General features: G+C 39.2%; 1 protein-coding gene across 5 annotated transcripts in view; it reads right to left on the bottom strand.

Moving 5' to 3' along the window:
• LOC122557708 (homeodomain-interacting protein kinase 3-like) overlaps positions 1–21,052 on the bottom strand; it is a 261,054-nt gene that overhangs the window by 219,519 nt on the left and 20,483 nt on the right. The gene's annotated exons all lie outside the window — the stretch shown is intronic.

Here is a 21,052-nt window from a genome sequence, read left to right as displayed (position 1 = left end):
AAGATGTTTCTCCACATCTCACCTCTTGCTGACAATCCTGAAAGTATGATTCCTAGTTACTGGCATACTAACTAGTGGAAACAGTTCTTCACTTCCCTCTTCACACTCTGTCAAAATTGTTCATAATTTTGTACACCTCAATAAGGTCACCAGTTGAGCTTCTCAGCTCCAAGTAAAATATGCCCAATTTCTCTAATTTCTCCTTTTATCTAAAATCCTTCATTCCTTTATCATTCTAGAAAATCTCCTTTACACACTCTCCAAGGGTTTAATATCCTTCCTTAAAAAAGATGCCCAGAACTGAACACAATACTCCAATTGTGGTCTGACCAATGATATGTATACATGCAGCACCACCTTCTTTTTATAGTCTGCCTCTATTTATAAACCCAAGGATCCTACAAGCCTTCTGAACAACTGTATCACTTGCCTGCAACCTTCAAAAAATTATACACCTGAAACTCTGCTCCTCTTTCTCCTCAAAGTTGTACCATTGAGCCTGTTTTGACTGTCCTTTTTTTTCTCTAACAAAATGCATTACCTCACATTTCTCTGCATTGAAATTCATCTGCCAGATGTCTGCCCAGTTGGCTAACTTGTCAATGTCTATCTGAAGTCACTCAGTGTCATCCTCACAATTTACTATTCTCTCTAGCTTAATATCATCTGTAAATTTAGAGATTTTGCCATCAACAGACATCTCCAAATTGTTTATATAAATCAGAAAAGCAAGGGTGCCAACACTAATTCCTGGGGAACACCTCTTTCAACTAATTTGCAGTCTGAAAATTGCGCATCTATTCCTTTTCTGTTTCCTACCTTTTAGCCAACTTCTTATCCATCCTGCCAAGGACTCAAAATCCCAAACTAACCATCCTGCCATGTGGTGTTATATCGAATGCTTTCTGAAAATCCAAATGTACAACATGGACAACACTATCCTCATCTACTATCCATGTCACCTCGTCAAAGAACTTCATTAAATTTGTCAAACACGACCTGCCCTTGACAAAGCTATGCTGACTGAATAGTATTAACTTATTTTCTCCAACTGTATAATTATCTTATCCTATATCTAATGACATCTATTAGTTTTCCACTATTGATGTCAAGCTGATAGGTCTGTAATTTCCTGGGTTAAACTTTGCTCCTTTCTTAAACAACAGCATCACATTTGCAATCCTCCAATTCCCTAGTACTATCCTGTGTTCAAAGAGACCTGGAAAATTTCTGGCAACTGTTCTGCAATTTGCTCTCTAACTCACTCAGCAATCTAGAATGTTTTCCATCCTGGCCTAGCGACTTTTCAACCTGAAGTGCCGCCAGTCTCTTCTTTATCTGTCACTAGACTGTTCAGTTGCTCAGCACCCCGACATTTTCAACCATTGTCACCATCTTCTAATTTAGAAAAGACATGAGCAAAGTATACATTAGTACCTCTGCCATTCCCTTTGCTTCAGTAAGCAGCTTACCCTAGTTGTTTCTTATGGGCTCCGCTCTACCTTTCACTAATCTTTGACTAGATTAGTTTGTTTTAATGCAGCCAACAATCCTTTCCTCATGCTTCCTCTTAGCCTTCCTTATTCTAGCCTTAGCCTCTCCCCTGCATTTGAGATACTCTTCCTGATTTACAATATTATAATATTCTCCCAGATGTATCATATGCCTACTTTATCTTCCTTACTTTCTCATCAATATTCTTAATCATCCTAGCTTTGGAAATCACGTATTTATTTCGTATGGGTATGTGCCTAGTTTGTACCCTATTCCCATTTTTTTTTTTGAAAGTCTCCCATTTTTCATCCACTGTTTTATCCACCAAAACACATTTCCAATCAACCTGAACCAGTTCAACTTTTAGACCCCTACAATCTGCCTTTTTCGAGGTTGGGATCTTAATCCTTGATTGTTTTTTATCCTGAACAGTCTTGATAAAGTGGAATGTGGAAAGGATACTTTCTCTTGTGGGTTCATCTAGAACTAGGGGGCACTGTTTAACAATTAGCAGTCACCTTTTTAGGATCAACATGAGGAGAAAAAACTTTGTGAGTATTGTACAACTTCAAAACTCTGCCTCACAAGGCAGTTACAATGGGGCCACTGAACTTTTTTAAGGAAGAGGAAGATTCTTGTTAGGGAAGGAAATAAAAAGTGATCAGCAATTGATGGAAATTTGATTTTCAAAACTCAATTAGATCAACCATGATCTTATTGTATAATGGAATTGGCATGAGGGGCCAAATAGCATACTTCTGTTCCTAACTTGTAAGTTTGCACATTCACCATAAAGATAGTCCCAAAGACACAGCATACTATAGACTGTACAGGATGTCCCCAAAGACACTGCACCCTATACTTCATAAACGTGTCTATAAAATTCTATAACTGGTACAAAATGTCTCCAAAAACACAGAATTTTCTTTGATGAACGTAACTGACCCCATGAAAATAAAAACAGAATATCATATATCGCACAAATTGTCCCCTAAGCAACAGGCCAGGTCTTGAGAAAAAAAACTCGTCAAAGAAATCAAAATTACACCTAACAAAATGGCTTGACAGAAATTGTCATTTTAGAGGTTTTCGCATGAGTTCAAAAGTTGCTTTGCTCCAACTGAAAACATTCTTCCGAACGTACTCAATGCGATTTTTGATTTTGTGAACTAGGGGAACATGAAGTCTTTTAAAAAAAAAGCAATTCTGTTTTTTAACTTACTACTTGCACTTCAGTGGCATTTAACTAGCACTAATTGAGATGTGGCAAGACAAAATACCAAAGACAAAACTAGATATATTTGCATGCTAAACATAGAGGCAACCTTGGTGGTTTACTGACCAACTAACCAACCTGAACATTTCAAAGTGAAAGTCTGAGGGAAAAGCAGTAGGTACACCTTTCAGGACAAGTCAGGAGCTAGCAGGAGGGACATGCTGCAGAGATCAGCTGTCAGACAGGACTCAACGGTGGCTTACTGAAAAACAACACGATAAAAGGAACAACGTATGTTCCCCTTCGGTATGATTATGCCCACTGCTTCACCTGTAAAAACATTTCAGAAAATTACCACAGAATTTTTATTTTGAGGGCTGGAGCAACATGGCATCAGTAAAATTTATCCTCTTCATAATTCAGGAATAGGCTTCATAGCTGCTTTGAAAAACTTTGTGATTTCCTTTCCTGGGGTTCACCCTTCTGCTGTTGAATAAACAACAAGAGCAATAAAGCGTTTCAATGATTAATACAATCTATTCCTAGCACTGCATCAAATTCAAAATTCAAGCTCCACTTCCGAAATCTGTGCATCGTACCTAAGCTGGCAGTTCAGCAAACAAAACGTACACTGCCAAAGGAGCCATCTTTCTAATGAGAAGTTAAGCTGAGATGATCTCATTTCTCAGATGTAAAAGATTCATGCCACTATCTTAAAGAAGAATAGGGAAGCTCTCTTCGTCAATATTTAACCATCATACAACATCAGGACAGAAAGGATAATTTCATATCATCACTTTGCTGATTGTGGGAACATGGAGTAAGCAAATTGGTTGCATTTTAACAATCCAACATTATAACAATGTCTCCACTTAAAAACCACACTAACAGTTGTGAAACACTCTGGGCATCATCAGGTTGTGAAAGGTGCTTTAGAAATGCAACGTCTTTATCCCCTTAACTGATTAATTTACTTACCAACATTTGGAAAGGCAAGGATGTTTTCACAGCCAGCATGAACAAGTTATATTTGTATTACAAACAAGTGATGCCACAATAGAAGGGACACATGCATTCAGAAACAATGTCATAAAGAATACCCAGACTCTAACCAACAAAGAACAGGTCATACAGGGAACATGTTTTTTCCACTATTCTGAACCTGGCCTACAATACTGGCATTTATTGTTCACAGTCTAAGGCAATTAAGCTCCACATAAAAAGCTATGGGAAGACAGACTGGATGAAAACGGAAAGTCCCCAACAACTCACATGGTTAATTTCTAGTACCAGCTTACAAACGGCCATTCTTTAAATTGCATTTTCACAACACCTGAAGAGATTCCAACAGGGCTCCCAATCCATTACCATTAATGCCATGCTACCATACAAGCCTCTGAAAATCAAGATTCATTATGCTAACTACTGTGTTGATTCCTTGTCCCATACTTGCTGCAATCAATTGAAATCCAAGGGATTTATCCTTCTACTTTCAAACAGGGTGGAGTCCTGCAAAATGATCTTTAGCCCTTTATTCTAAACACATGAAAAAGATAGCTGCAAACATATTTAATAGTTTTCTATTACGCGAAAAGCTTTGTAATGCATCTCTACCCCATATATACCATTTTTGATGTTTTATTTTCTCTTGATTAATCCTTTGGGCGATTCGATTATGGCCTTGTAATTGACTGGTTCAATACTGAAAAAGAACCAAGTTTGGTGATCTTTTGGTATTCTACTTGTCGACATGGGGATTATACCTCTAGCCATCAAAAAGGAACTGTGAAATTTTATATGCCCTCTTGCAGCGCCTCAACTGAAAATAAAGTCAGAAAGATACTGCAGCCCTTTAGTTTCAATTTTTCAATAAAATAAAACACAGAAATGTGAATGGTAGAGATCTAAACAAAACTGAAATTGCTGGAGAAACTCATCAAGTCTGGCACCATCTGTGGGAAGAAAGCAGTCAACATTTCAAGTTCGGTGACTCTTCTTCAGTTCTGTTTCTGCAATTTCTGTTTTTGTTTAAGTACTAAGTGCAGCTCATTCTGGTGGGGACCCGAAAGGATGGCAACAGTTCAGCTGGATATGAAAGAATCATAATCTGGCATTTGCAGTAAAGCTCAAATGACTCTTTTCCCCACGCAAGAAACATTTTTCCACTTGCACTATTTCAACCAGCTCTTACTGGCAGAGTATCATGGCTGTGAACAGGTGTGCAACAGAAGCTTGGAGTGACATGCACTACTATTTTAACATTCTTTCCCTGGGGAACCAGCTGGCGTTGATTCATCAACCTTGTCTGCCCCCATTCCTTCACAATGGCAAGTAGCAAGACATGAGAGTGACAGAGAGCATAGACCCCTGATCTACTATTGATCAAAGATATGAAATTCTCCTCCATGGCTTCAATTAGCTCATCAACCAACATGAGCTAAGGTCTTATTGTTATTAAAGTCTAGTTAGGGCCTAATAATTAATAGCTGCTATGTGCAAAATTGCAAGCTCATTGCCAAGGATGCTGACACCCCACTGTACTGAAATCTTCTAACTTGTCTTTTAAAAACCACCTTAAATTAGGTGATGTTTCAACTAGTTTTAAGGTCATAAGAAAAAAGGGCACAGGTAGAACATAAGATCCCTCAGGCGTATTCTACCTTCTCCTTCAATTCTATTTTCCCATACTACTCTCATATCCATTGATTACCTTCAGGTTCAAAAACCTCCCAATTTTTGTCCTGAATATGCTCAACAGCTAAGCACCTATAGCACTCTGGGGTAGAAAATTCCACAGATTTGCAATGTTTTGATTTAAGAAATTTCTGTTCATCTGAGTTTGAAATGGTACTCTGACATAAGACATTTAGATGCTTACACACTCTGGAAATACAGCAAGTAAAATAGCTGCCTTCAGCAATCTATACGCTCATAAGTTTTTCACAAGCTCCAGGAGGAAACTTAACCCAAATAATAGTTGGCTATCGAGTTTGTTATCCATTGGCTTCAATTGGTTGATGCAGATGAATGCGCACAACTGTTTCAATAAATATTCCAATCACTTCTAAAAATGTCTTCACACAGGTTTCATTTACACCATAACTGCAGAGTCAGGGTGCCATGGTTTCACTTGCAATGGCATTTGTTTGCTGTATAACTGTGGAGCCAGGAACTGAGAAACTCAAAAGGCAAGTGCAAGCAGGCATTAGGCTTGGACTTCAGATTTACAATGCATCACTTTAGCATCAGAACTAAAGTCACTTCACATGTTATCAGAAAAAACAGCCTCAGTGCTCTCAACTTACATGGTAGTTCCGACAACAGTACTCATGAACGAGACAAAGTCAAACCTTTTTTTTAACAAATCAGAACAAAACATGGGACCTTTCTCAAACTTCCCAACTGGTTCATCAGGTGGAGCCCAAACAGGTAAAACCTTCACGAAGAAATTATGTTTGTATTTGTACAGAATTTATAGCACAAAAAAAAACTGGGCAAATTTTCTGGTGAGTGTCGATGTCACATAGATTACCATTACGGCCCTTCTTTATTTCACATAAGAAGGGAGCTCTATATTTCTGAGAGGAGATTCAACTAAGGTTTCCCTGAGAAATGCATACTTCCATTCTAAAAGTTCTTTCCTAGCGCAGAACTGTCAGAGGAAAGCAAACCATTCCCCTTTTTTTATGGCAGTCAGCTGCCATACGCTGAAATACTACTTTGACAGCTGTGGGTCCGGTGGGTGGGGTTGGATCCTGGGGATGGAGGAGTGTCAGAACAAATCCAAACTGGAGGGGAGAGGGGAATGGGTAGTCTTGTCTGGGACCAGGGATGTTGGGGAATGGTGGGTGGTTGTCTTCTGGTGACTGGTGTCAGGTTAGGTCAGGCAGCGGGAGTGTGTATGTATGTGTGGAGGTCATGTCCATTGATGGCATCAAGCAGATTTTGGAGGTCAAGTGGGGACCAACGGTAGGAGCGGGGATGGAATAGGATCAATTTAATGGTTACTCAGGAATCATGAAATGTATTTAATCGCCTAACTTTTCTTGAGTAACTAGTTTGCTTAATTTCATATGAACCCTCTGAAGTGTCCAAACTTTATGATACTTTTGGCATAATACTTCCAGGCATAGAGGTATAATCCAGCAGAAAATACAATTTCCCGGGCAAGCCCTTCAGAATGAATTATGATGGAGATTCTGCAGATTTCCCATGCATGACTCCGACCTAAACTATCCATTGTCCAGCCCAACCAGTTTCTGCTAGTGTTTTAACAAGTTCCAAAATCTAACCATCTTTTTGAGTGAAGTATTTCTCATGAATTCATATTGGATTGTGAAACTTGCTACCATACAAATTCAATGAGGTAAACAGCATTGACATATTTAAGGAGAAGCCAAAGATGCACCTAAAGGAGAAATGAGTTATAACTTCTCCTGATAGGGTATGATAAAAACAAAGTATGGACCATAAATACAGGTTGGCTCCAGTTGGTTCAAATAGCCAATCTCTGTGCTGTGTATTTTATGTAATTAACTCAGCAAAGTACAATATGGGGAAAGAAATGGAATTTTCATTGATATACTAAAGCATATAAAACTAACTGACTGTTTCTTAAACGCAGTCACTGTTGCAATGTAGGTAACAAGTTATGGGAACATAGCGGTGAAGGAATTGGTCTAGCAACCTAGAAATAGCGAGTTAAATTCCCACCTCTGAAGTTGAGTTTAATATATCCAGACATCTTGCACCCATACTACTGGAGAGATTCAGCCATAAAAACTATTGATTGTTGGCCAAAAAAGACTCACCAACTAGCCTTCAAGGAAAAGAATCTGACACTATAACACGTGACTCCAATCTCAGGTAATGTTATTGACACTGAATGCCGCAGTGGCACAAACAGGAATGACACCCATCAACACAACTACTCGTTAAATGGCACTGTCTGCTGAGAATTAAAGAAAATTGGCCAGTTTGCACATTGGAAGAAATGTTTTTGTTTCCCCCAGGAAGTGTCATTGGTTAGTTCAAGTCCTGAATTGCACTTGAACCATGAACATCTGACTCAGCAAAATATACTGCCACTGAGCCAAGATCCCACTTAATCTCTTGGGGTCAGACAGATATTTGATTTTGTCCAGCTCACTGTTCAATCATCAGTAGTTATATTGCAGGTTAAGTGCTTGATCCAACGACTAGACTGATTCCTGCTTCTTGGGATGACAAGGATGCCCAATGAATAGAGGCTGAGTAATTTTGGTCTATATTCTGTGGAATTTAGAAAAACAATAAAAGTGATTTCATTTAAAAATACAATCTCCTTAAGGGACTTAACAGGATAGACATGGAGAGGTTGATTCCTCTGGCTGACACAGGGACATAGTCTCAGGATAAGGGGCCAGTCACTTAGGACTAAAATGAAGGGAAATTTCTTCACTCATCAGGATGTGAATCTTTAGAAATTTCTATCAAAGAAGGTTGTAGGTCTCCATCATTGAAAATAGTCAAGGTCGAAATAGACAGGTTTTTGATCCCTCAGGGAATCATGGATTGTGGGAGTGGACAAGAAAATGAGGCTAAGGCAGAAAATCAGCCATGATTATACTGAATACAGAGCAAACTCATGGGGTCATAGGCAGCATTCCCATTAAATTTTTGTTGCTCCTGTGCAGACATCCGAGATCTGTGCATGGCAGCAACTTCTGAAACCAGAAATCAATGTTATGAATAGCAACAGCACACCAAACACTGTGCATGGATACTGGGAATGGGTGCACATATGCTCATCTACGCAGCTTATACAAATGTTGTTCAGATAGTCTGTCCCTGCTCCTGTCTTAGGCAGTAATGTGTGTTGCTGATTTTAACAAGATGGGACATGGTATTATTATTTGGGGGACAAAAGTCCAGATTTCAGTTGTTTCACTGGAACTCAGAATGCTTGAATTAAGCTTCAATCCAAAGGAAAAGCTTGAATCTATACAGCACTTTTCATAGCCTTAGGATGTTCCAAGAACACTTATAAAGTCAGTTCAGTACTTTTGGAGTACTGTTGATTGCATTTTTTATTTCCATTTACATCCAACTGAGAGGGCAAGTGAGACACCATGCATTGTCGCCTCTGGAAATAGTACACTTGACAGCGCACCCTCAGGGCTGCACTGCGAGTGTTACTCAAGAATTTTGTGTTCTAGTCCCTGGACTGAAACCTGAACTGGTAATCTTCTGAATTAAGAGCTGAGATAAGAGTTCGACCAAATCCTGGCATTAAGTCCATAAGAACAATTAATGTAGAATCCTTAAGCCAGGAAAACATCCCATGATGTTTCAATTGTCATCTGACAAAAACTGACATCCAAAAACAAAGAAAATATCAGAATAGGTAGATTTTAAGAAATAGCTTAAAGAAGAGAGCGGTAGAGAGAGAATCATAGAATTTAGGACCTTGGCAGCTGTAAACAATCAATGGTGGAATGATGGAAAGTGGAGTTGCACAAGATGCTAGAATTGGAGGGACACAAAGATATTGGTGAGTGTTCGGGCTAGAGATTATAAAGTTGGGAGACCACAGAGGGATTTGAAAACAAGGACAAGCATTTTAATTTTTGAGTGTTTCCAAAATGAGAGCCAGTGAGGATCAACAAGTAGAGTAAGTGACTGGAACAGATGGATTTGGTTCAAGTTAGGAAAGAGTATCATGTTGAATGAGTTCAAGTTTATGAAAGGTGGCAGACTGAAGGCCAGCCAGGACAACTTTGTAAAGAACCAAAAACAGAAAATGCTGGAAATCTTAGCATATGTGGAGAAAGAAACAGAGTTAATGTTTTGCGTTCAGAAATTGTCATAGAGAACTCAAAATGTTAACTTTGTCTCTCCACTGATGATGCCATATCTGCTGAGTTTTTCCAGCACTTTCTGTTTTTATTTCACAATTACAGTATTTGGCAGTATTTTGCTTTTATTTGGAAAGGTTTACCTTGTTTTGGCTTAGAACAAAGAAGCAGGCCACTAGCAATGCAGAACATTTAGCTAGCTCATAACTGACAGATGCCAAATATTTCCAAATGGAGGGAGGAGAAACTTTACACAAAAAGCTCCGGAGCATAAACCATATCCAGCCCACTCTTTCCACTGAGAAAACCAGAAACACAAATGTAATAAACAGGCAGAAAGGGTGTTATTCAACCTAACCAACTGCTAGATAGACAGGAGGGAGATGAAGTAGACTATGGAAGAAAATCTGAGATTTTCCAACTGGCACAGATCCCATATGATTGCTTAATACACTGCCACTATACATTTTTTGACACCATCATTAACCATTTCAAGGTCTGTATTATAAAAGCACATCCTTAAGATTTAATGCAAGTGTATTCAAACTAAACAGCAACAGTTTGGAAATGTTCTTTCCAATGTCTAGTTGTTCCAATATAAACAAGCCTTCTTTTTGAAAATGTACAGACAGGTTTCTAGCAATCACAATTGTTAATCTTTCAGTGAAGATCAACCACGTATCTTGGCCACATGGAACCCTTGCCCATGCTTCTTATTAAAGAAAACTCCAATAAATATCATTGTGAGCCAGATATATAAAACCTTCCATCTGCACAAACTACATATTCACAAAACCTTAATTCATGCTGTCATGTTTGTGCTGCGTTTTTGGATCAACATTTTCCCATTACAAATCCTTATAACCACATCCATGAGAAGGGCCAATGTTACTCTGGCCTGCTGTCATCCTGCCCTCTCGTCAGTTAAATATTTTCTGGTTCCTCAGCCTGTCATGCAAAGAAACTCCAAGTTCCAAATGACACCACTCCTTTCCTTTCCAAAGAATGAGGGGTTTCAGACCATCAAGTCAGAAATAACACTTCCTAAGAGCAATCCAGTTACTCCCATACCCTGTTCTTTCCCTAAATCTAAGCAAGTATTCTTTAAATACTTCATGTATTTGTGCAGCTCCTTTTGAAAGCAACTAGCAAACCTATCAATTTATGAAGACCGATCCTAACTAACTATTGTGTTTTCCCTCATGTCACCTCTGGTTCTTTTATCAATCAATTACGACTGTGCCATCTAATTATCAACACTTCACCCCAAGAAACAGTTTCTCTTTACTCTAACTAATCTGTTCTTGACATTAAACACCTTTTAAAAATCTCCTCCAAGCCTTTCTTGCTTAGAAATTGTTGTGAACTTTGTTACTTATTAGAAAATTTAAATATTTTATCCAAAGCACAAAATGCAGATGGTTAAAATTTCAACTGGAATAAATCTGCATGCCACAGTATCATGAGGCACCCACCAAGGTTCACCTGAAAACAAACTTTAGCCTTTGCTATCTATGTAAAATGTCACAGGAAATTGGTTTGTGTCCAATATTAGAGAAAGTGTACAATATTGTAGGGTGACCCCCATATCCATGGAATCATTTTCTGCCGTTTCAGTTCCCGCAGTTTATCACAGCACGAACATATTATAGGGAACCTTCCACAACCAGAGACCAGGGGGCTGTCAAAAAGTTATATTTTCCATATAAATGAATGGGTTCGCTACTATCCATGGTTTCAGGCATCCGCAGTAGGTCTTGGAATGTATCCTCCGTGGTATGACGGGACTACTGTACACGTATAAAGCTTTTTAACCCTTTGTGTGAATGACAGTGTCTGTATTTGATCCAATTAGAATGGTCTACGCTTGGAAGGATGTTGCCAGGGTTGGAGGATTTGAGCTATGGGGAGAGGCTGTTTTCCCTAGAGCGTCAGAGGTTGAGGGGTGATCTTATAGAGGTTTATAAAATCATGAGGGGCATGGATAGGGTAAATAGACAAGGTCTTTTCCCCGGGGTGTGGGAATCCAGAACTACAGGGCATAGTTTAGGGTGAGAGGGGAAAGATATAAAAGAGACCTACAGGGCAACTTTTTCACACAGAGGGTGGTATGTGTATGGAATGAGCAGCCAGAAGAAGTGGTGGGGGCTGGTACAATTGCAACATTTAAAAAGCATTTGGATGCGTATATGAATACAAAGGGTTTGGAAGGATATGGGCTTGGTGCTGGCAGGTGGGACTAAATTGGATTGGGATATCTGGTCGGCATGGATGGGTTGGACCGAAGGATCTGTTTCCATGCTGTACATCTCTATGACTCTGTAACTTGAGGCAATTAAAAGACTGGGCACATGGTTGAGTTGATACATAAATACATTCTGATGCCGTCGCAACATGCTTCTAAAAGGTTCCATTAAGTTAAATGACCAAACTAAGCTCACAAAGAGTGCAAAGATATCATGTTACACCTTCACAAAGAGAACAATTCTGTAACAACACATCACTTCTTCCTGGGTTCCAAAATTTCACATGGACGATTCCATGGATGTTCCTGCCTGCGGACAACTCTACTGCTATTGCTCTATACTTAAGAAAATGGTGCGATCAAGACAGTAACTGCCCATAAAACTTACCTCTGCCCATGGAACATGTGCCAAAGTGAGTGCTACATTGACAGTAAATACACCATCTGAAGTAAATTATATTTGTTCCGGAAACATTGCATTTAAATAACTCTGCAATCTTACCTTGTCACCTAAATTGGCTCACTTCCCAACCTCAAAACACCAGGACACTAATTTCAGCCTTCTAATGACCACTTGCTAACTCACAATCACCATAAAAAGAAAATCCAAATAATTCATTTAAAATTTCAACATTCTGAAGGCATCATACTCTGAAGGCATTTTCATTTTCACAGATGCAAGAAATAGTTAAGCAGCACAGCAATGGCAGGTTAGTTATGCATGCAAAACATTATTTTCTGATTTAACAAGCTCTGCTGCTTTACCGTCTTCGTTCCTCCATTACATTTTAAACTGCAGCAAAGCACAAGAACAAAATTGAAAAAGAAAAAAAATATAGGAGGAGGTGAACGGGTTAGGGACACTTCAAGAATGTAAACTAAATAAAATGTAAGCCGTAAGAGACAGACACAGTAGAAAATATAATGATGAACGAGGAAATGCCAGAGGTAGTAATTGAACTTTTTGTACCTGTCTTTGAAGTATAAGGCCCCAAAAACATTCCAGAGATACTGGGGAATGAAGGGTGTAGGGAAAATGGAGCAAATAACGGGACTAAAAATTGGCCAACCAATTAGCCTAGACCCTTGGGTTTTGAGCCAACAGAGATAGTGTTTTTATTCTTGCAGAATTTCCTAAGCTCTAGAATGATCCGCACTGAAAGGCAAATATTCAAGAAAGGAAACACAAGACCACACGCACTCAATCAGTCATTGGTAAAATGGTAGAAACTGTCACAAAATCAGGATATGATTTTGAACATGAGAAATAGAAGGAGAAAGCCATTTATCTCCTCAAGCCTCACCTGCCATTCAACAAGATCATTGCTGATCTGCCCCAGGCCACAGGTCTTTCGTGCCAGCTCAGTACAGTTGTCAACACCCTGATATTCCAAAAATCTATCCCTTCTTCTATAAGAATATAAGAAATATGAGCAGGAGTAGGCAAAGTCAACATGGATTTATGAGAGGAAAATTATAATTGTTTTGAGGTTGTAACTAGGGCAGCAAGGTAGAAAAGGGACAGCAGATGGGTGTTGTGCATTTTGCTTTTCAAAAACCTGTCACACAAAATATTCTTACATATAAATATGGCTCATGGGATTCAAGATACTATACAAATACAGATTGAGGATTGGTTAACCAATAGAGAATTCAGTGATTTTCAGATTGGCAGGCTATAATTTATAAAGGCACAGCTGCTCACACAAAGATTGATTAAAATAACTAGATAAGGGGAATTGGGGGTCTTGTGGTGCAATAATATTTTCTCTACCTCTGAACCAGAAGGCCCGAGTTCATGTTTCATCTGCTTCAAAAGTTAAAGTTCCACCTGCTCAAGAAATTCATAAAAGCATCCCTGAATGGATTTAATCAGAAAATATCTAGATTAGAGGTCTGAGTATAATGTCTCATGGTTTGTCAACAACACAAGCATAGGTTGGAAAGTAAATTTTATGGAGGATATAAGAGGCTTTACGCAAAAGGATTTAGACAAATTAATCAAGTGTGCAAGAACATGCTGGATGTGACTCACTATGGACAAATGTGCGCCTATCCATTTTGATAGGGAAAACAGAAATGCAGAGTATTTTTAAATGGTGATCGACTGGTTTTCAGAGGAACCTGTTGACTTGTTTACAAATCACAGAAAGTTAACATACATGTTTCAGTAAATAATAAGGGCATCAAATGGTATGGAAGCATTTTTTACAAAGCGATTGAAGGATATTAATAACATTAATAGCTTACTGCAATTGTACACAAGTTTGGCAAGAACACGTCTGGGTAGTATGTTCAGTTTTGGTCTCCTTACTCAAGGCTACACTTTGTACCAAGTGCAACAAGGGTTAACCAGACTGATTCATGGGATAAGGTGTTGTCCAATGAGATAAAATAGAATAGACTAAACCTATAAATAGCTGAAAAATCAATTGTGGTACAGGCTCAAGATAACTTGCCTTGTACCTATTTCCAATGTATTACACATGTCTATATAAGATAGACTTGTAACCAAGTATAGATGGAAAAGCCTGGTTTACCAGCATTAACCGTGTTTCCAAAGTCATATATAAGAAAAGTAATTTAAGAGGAGGCTAGACAAAAACAGGGAAAGAATGGAATGGGTATGTTGATTGGGTTAGATGAAGTAATGTGTGAGGAGGCCCACATGGAGCATAAATACTAGAATGGCCTAGTTGAGCCAAATGACCTGCTTCCATACTGTAGGTACGATCAGGCTTAATTATAGATCCTGTATAGCCCGACACAGTATTTGGTCCCACTAATGATAAGAGATTTGTCAATCTGACATCAATTGTAACATTTCTCAAATAGACTGGTATTTTAAAATCCAAATACACCAATGGCACTGCAAAAGACAGCATAAATGTTCAAAGTAAGCTTCAGCAGCAAAACCCATTTTGGCAAGCTACTACAAAATATATTCATCAAAAACCCAATTAATGTCAGAGATTCAAATTAATCCCAACAATGCAATGAATGCTCTGAGGCTACAGTGTTTAAGCACATTAATCGGCTCCTGGCAGAACACGGGATAAGAAAGACAGGTTAAAGGCCAGAACTTCATCTTATCTGTCAACCTATCTGTTCACGCACTAAATACCCCACTTCCAGGCAATGCTAATTCTGTGGAAGGGAGACACCAGTCCTAACAATAAAAGTAGCTGTGATGAATGTAAGGACAAGCTCTGGGAATCACACAAATACAGGAGTAGGCCATTCAACTCATCAAACCTGTCTTAGCATTCAATCAAATCACAACCAAACGTCCAATCAATGACACTTTTCCTATATTATCTCCACATCTCTTGATATCACTTGTCTTCAGGTATGTAACAATTTTTATCTGGAAGATGCTCAAATTAAACTTGCTCAGCCATCTGGAGTAGAGAATTATTAACATTCATGACTCTCTGAATAAAGGAATTCCTCCTCATCTTCATTTAAACTGCCTTCCCCTTATTCTGATTCCAGACTCATCAGCCAAGGGAAACATCCTACCTATATCCACACTGTTTAGCCATGAAAGTATTTAAGTTTCTATTAGATCACCTCTCATTCTTCAAAACTCTGAAGAATGCAAGCCTAGATTCCTCAATCTGTCCGCTAAACAATACCGCAAATCCAAGTAATAATTTGGAGGGCCTCTGCTGGACTCTGTCTCCGTCAAGTACATCCTTACTTAGTTAAGAAGTTAAAAACTGCACACAATACATCAGATGAAGTTTCACCAAAGCTGCATGCAATTGCAGCAAGACTTTGCTTAAATTACTTTGCAATGAAAGCCCTAACATACCAATTGCTTTCCTTATTGATCGGTGCAATAGCATGTCAATGGCCACCCAGGTCTCTTCGAAAGTTGCCCCTGCCATTTTCTCACTATTTAAGAAATGTTGTGCTTTGTTTCCATTGAACTGGATAGCTTCACATTTAATCACATTATATTCCATCAGTCATGTTCTTGCCCATTCACTTCGCATGTACAGGTCTTGAATCCTTGCATCTTCCTCACAACTTACATTCAGACCTAATTTTGCGTCATGGTACTCGACTGGCAACAGCCTGCAATCCTGAGAATAACAGCACAATTCCTTCTCTCTGCTTTCCATGTTAATCAATTCTCAATCCATTCTGATATACGACATTCCGATCGGTGAGTTTTAATTTTATTTACTAACTCTGTGAAGCAATCACCATGAACACCCTTGACTTACTGACAAAAATACCTTACTAAGTTCCTCAATCCTGCACCCTCTCTCAGAATCTACCAACCACTCCAAATTTGTTCATAAGCTGCTGGAACAAATGTCTGCACAAGAACACCCATCAATCCCTCTTCAATTGTTGGAGGCTTCATACAGAATCACTAAATGGTTTCAGCACAGAAGGAGACCATTTAGTCCATTACGTTAATGCCGATTCTCTGCCAGAGGAATTTAGATGGCACCATTTTCTTGTCATTCACACATTGTCCTGCAATTTTTACCCTTCTTGTATATATCCAAACCTTTCTGAAAGGCATTACTGGATCTCCCAACACGATTTTCAGCAAGATTCCAGATTGTAACCACTCACTTTTTAAAAAAAGGTTTTTCCTCATGCTTTCCTTTAACTACCCTGTCCAGACCCTTCATGGTTCTAAACACCTCTAAACCTCCAATCTATTCACCTAGCAAAGTGCCACTTTTAGAACTATATACCTTAGCTTATATTACCTGTTCCTACCAAAACATATCACTTCACATGTGGCCTTTATTCCTGATGAAGGGCTTTTGCCCGAAACGTCAATGGCCTCTATTCCTGATGAAGGGCTTTTGCCCGAAACGTCAATGGCGTCTATTCCTGATGAAGGGCTTTTGCCCAAAACTTCGATTTTCCTGCTACTCGGATGCTGCCTGACCTGCTGTGCTTTTCCAGCACCACTCTAATCTAGACTCTGGTTTCCAGCATCTGCAGTCCTTGTTTTTACCTTATATCACTTCACATGTTCTGGCAGTAAATTGCATCTGCCCATTCTACCTGAATGCATCTGCCCAGTAAATTGCATCTGCCCATCCTCAGAGTTTTCTACACTTCAGCTTTTTAAAATTATCTATACATTTTGAAATTTGCCCTTTACACCCATGTGTAAATCAATAATATAAATCAATAAAAGCAGTGGTCTGAATACTGACAAAAGTCCTTCATTAGAGAATGGTGAATTTTGGAATTCTCAGCCCCAGAGGCCTGTGCAAGTTCAATATGAGCAGGTTCATGACAGAAATCAATTGTTTTATGGAACCTAGAAGTGTAAAACAAAGGGTAATGATAGTAGGGGATTTCAACTTCCCAAATGTTAACTGCAGTAGTCATAGCATGTAAGTTTAGAGAAAGTGGAATTTTTTAAATACTTCCAGGATAGCTTTTTAAGCCAGTATGCAGAAGGCCCTACAAGAGAGGTCATGGTCCTGGACTTAATTTAGATAGTGAAGCACTGCAAAGTGGAAGTATCAATGGGGGAGTATTTTGCAGTCAGCAATCATAACTCCGTGAGATTCAAGATTATTATGAGGAAAAAATAAGGATGGACCTGAAATCTAAATTCTAAACTGGGGAAGGCCAATTTTAGTAAGACCAGTTATAGTATAGCTAGCGAGGACTGGGAGAACACACTTTTCATTAAATCTATGTCAGAGCGGTGAGATGCATTCAAGAAAGAAATAGGAAGAGTACAGGGCGAACACATCCCAAAAAACATAAAGGCTGGGACTAACAAATCCTATAAATCTGCATACCAATGAATATACAAGACTGAATAAGGAACTCTTATGATGGGTACTAAGGGCTCATTCTTCTAACTTGACTGAATTTTTTGAAGAGGTAATCAGATATGTAGATGACAGAAACACATTCAGCAAAGTCTACTTGGACTTCAGCAAGACTTTTTAATAAGGTGCCACATAGGAGACTAATAGCGAGGGTAAGAGCCTTGGGATTCAAGGAAATTTGGCAAATTGTATCCAGAACTGGTCGAATGGCAGGAAGCAGAGGTTGATGGTCAAGGGATGATTTGTGACTGGAAGTCTATGTCCAATGGGGTTTCGCCGGGAACAGCGTTGGAACCCTTGTTGTTTCTGGTATATATAAACAATTCAGATTTGAATGTAGGAGGGTTGATCAGGAAGTTTGTGGATGAAACAGAAATTAGTATGATGGTAATTAGTGAGGAGAAATATCTTTAGATTACAGGAGGTTTTGGAGAGGCTTGTCGGATGGGCTGATCGGAAAATGGAATTCAATCCGGATAAGTGTGAGCTGATGTACTTGGACAAGACAAACAAAGCAAAGGAATATATAAGACCATAAGATATAGGAGCAGAATTCAGCCATTCATCCCATCGAATCTGCTCGCCATTCAATCATGGCTGATATGTTTCTCAACCCCATCCTCCTACCTTCTCCACGTAACACTTGATCCCCTTACTAATCAAGAACTTATTTAATTCTGTCTTAAAGACAAGCAATGACTTGGCCTCCACAGCTGTCTGTGGCAATGTGTTACCCAGATTTACCATCCTCTGGCTGATGAAATTCCTTCTTATCTCAGTGTTAATGGATCATCTCTTCATTCTGAGGCTGTGCCCCGCCCCGTCCTAGTCTCTACTAGGACTTCTTCTCGATGTCCACTCTGCCCAAGCTCCTCAGTATTCTGTAAGTTTCAATCAGATTTACCCCTCATCCTTCTAAACTCCATCGAGTACAGAACCAGAGTCCGCAACCACTTCTCATATGACAAGCCTTTCATCCCCAGATCATTTTTGTGAACCCCCTACAATGCCAATACCTCCTTCCTTAGATACAGGGCCCAAAACTGCTCACAATACACCAAATGCTTCTGACAAGAGCCTTTTAAGCCTCAGCAGTTCATCTCTGCTCTTGTACTCTATCCCTTTTGAAAAGAATGCGAACATTGCATTTGCTTCTTGCCAACTTTTCTGCATGTTAACCATAAGAAAATCCTGAACTAGGACTCATAAGTTTCTTTGCACTTCAGGTTTCTGAAATTTTCCCCATTTAGAAAATAGTCTATGCCTTTATTCTTCCTATCAAATTGCATAGCCTCACACTTTCCCACATTGTATTCTATCTAACACGACTTTGTCCACTCATCTAGCATTTCCAAGTTCTTGTGCAGCCAGCCCATTTCCTCAACAATATCTGTCCCTCCATTTATCTTTGTGTCATCTGTAAACTTAGCAACAATGCTCTTAGTTCCTTTGTCCGGATCATTAATGTATAAGGTGAATAGTTGAAATCCCAACATTGACCCCTGTGGAACTTCACTCGTCAACATGATGAATGGTAGGATCCTGGGAACTGGGATCATCAGAATCTGGGTGTGCCTATCCACCAATCCTTAAGGTAACAAGAAATACAGTAAAAGCAGTTAAGAAGGCATATGGGATTTATTAGACAAGGCACAGAGTTTAAGAACAGGGAGACTATGTTCATTAGGCCACAGTTTGAGTATTGTGTATCATTCGAGAATTCACATTATAGAAGGAATATGTTGCACTTGAGAGGGTGTAGAGTTTTACCAGATGTGTGGGCTGGAGAGTTTTAGTTATGAGAGAGATTTGATAGCCTGGTGTTGTCTTCCTTGAAGCAGAGGAGATTGAGGGAAGAAATGATTAAGATGTTTAAAATTGAGGGGCATAGACAGGGGCAGACAGGAAGAAACCTTTCTCCAGAGGGGAAGAATCAATGACCAAGGAGCAGAGATTTCAGGTTAGGGGCAAGAGGTTTTGAGGGGATGTGAAGTTTTTCACCCAGGTGGTAGAAATTTGGACATCACTGCCTGGAAGGGAGATAGAGGCAGAAACCCTTATAACATTTATAAAGTATCTAGATGTATATTTGTTACGCCAAGGCAAGCAGGCTATGGGCTAAGTGGGGGAAAATGCAAATAGAATAATTAAGTTCTTGTTTTGGACTGCCGCTGACTGGCTGAAGGGCCTTTATTAGATTGTAGATTTTTTTTTACTCTATAACTCTGGACTGTGGTGTACAAAGTTAAAAATCACACAACACCAGGTTGTGGTCCAACACGTTTATTTGGAAGTACTAGCTTTCGGAGCACTGCTCCTTCAATGGGTGGTGAAGCAGCGTTCCGAAAGCTAGTGCTTCCAAAAAAACCTGTTGGACCATACCTGGTGTTGTGTGATTTCTAATTTTATGTTTGTGGAGTTTGCACATTCTCCCTGTGTCTGCGTGGGTTTCCTCCCACAGTCCAAAGATGTTCACATTAAGTGGATTGGCCATGTTAAATTGCCCATCGTGTCCAGGAATGTGCTGGCTAGGTGGATTAGCCATGGGAAATGCAGGGATAAGGTAGGGGTGGGATGCTCTTTGGAGAGGCGGTGTGGACTCGATGGGCCAAATGGCCCACTTCCACACTGTAGGGATTCTATTCTATTCCATTCACCAGTACTCTGATTCTTGTCACTCAACTGACGTCACATCCATGCTGCCATTGCCCCTGCATGTTGCAGCTAAGTGTATTCTATGGCATTTTATCAAAGCCCAATTCATCTCACTCTTCAAAAGTATCTTCTGCTGAAAGGAGACCCATCACATTCCTCAAATTTATGGCATCATCTATGAACACACATTTTAATATTAGTTGGCAAGTGAAGAAGCATTTCAAATAAAAAATATAAAACACTGGAAATACAGATCAGATCAATCTGCACCTGTAAAAGGAAAAGACAAGTTAAAATTTCAAACATGTGCACCTAAACATTGACCCAAAATCTTAGTAAGTCTTCCCTCTTCACTGCTGATTTGTATTTCCAGCAGTGTCTGCTTCCATTGCAGGCTGGTGACATATAGTTTGTTCCCAAGGAAATAATTGTACAGATCAATGCTGCTATTCCAAATTAGTGGCCATTGAAAAAGTTCAGATATTGGTTTATGGTAAATAAACTTACTCTAAATTACAAACTTATCAGGCTGATGGTTTGTTTTTCTAGCAAGGCAATTTTTTTTCAACTGCCCTACATAATTCAATGGTCTTTCAATCAGGCACCAGTCAAAAACCTTTTCAGTAAGTACTTCCACATATCACCTCATGACATCACTCAGGTCACTTAAAAGTAATATGCGATCACTATTAAGTTGGTAAACCTGCCAGCCAGCTTTGCACATGACAATTACATGCAACCGGCAACAAGCTGAACTCAGGTAATCTATTTCCGGTGG

This window comes from Chiloscyllium plagiosum, unplaced genomic scaffold (assembly GCF_037043375.1).
Source record: "Chiloscyllium plagiosum isolate Xiang-an unplaced genomic scaffold, Cpla_swu_hap1 HiC_scaffold_18, whole genome shotgun sequence".
In the NCBI taxonomy this organism is placed as follows: Eukaryota; Metazoa; Chordata; class Chondrichthyes; order Orectolobiformes; family Hemiscylliidae; genus Chiloscyllium; species Chiloscyllium plagiosum.
This window is presented reverse-complemented; position numbering and strand designations above follow the sequence as displayed.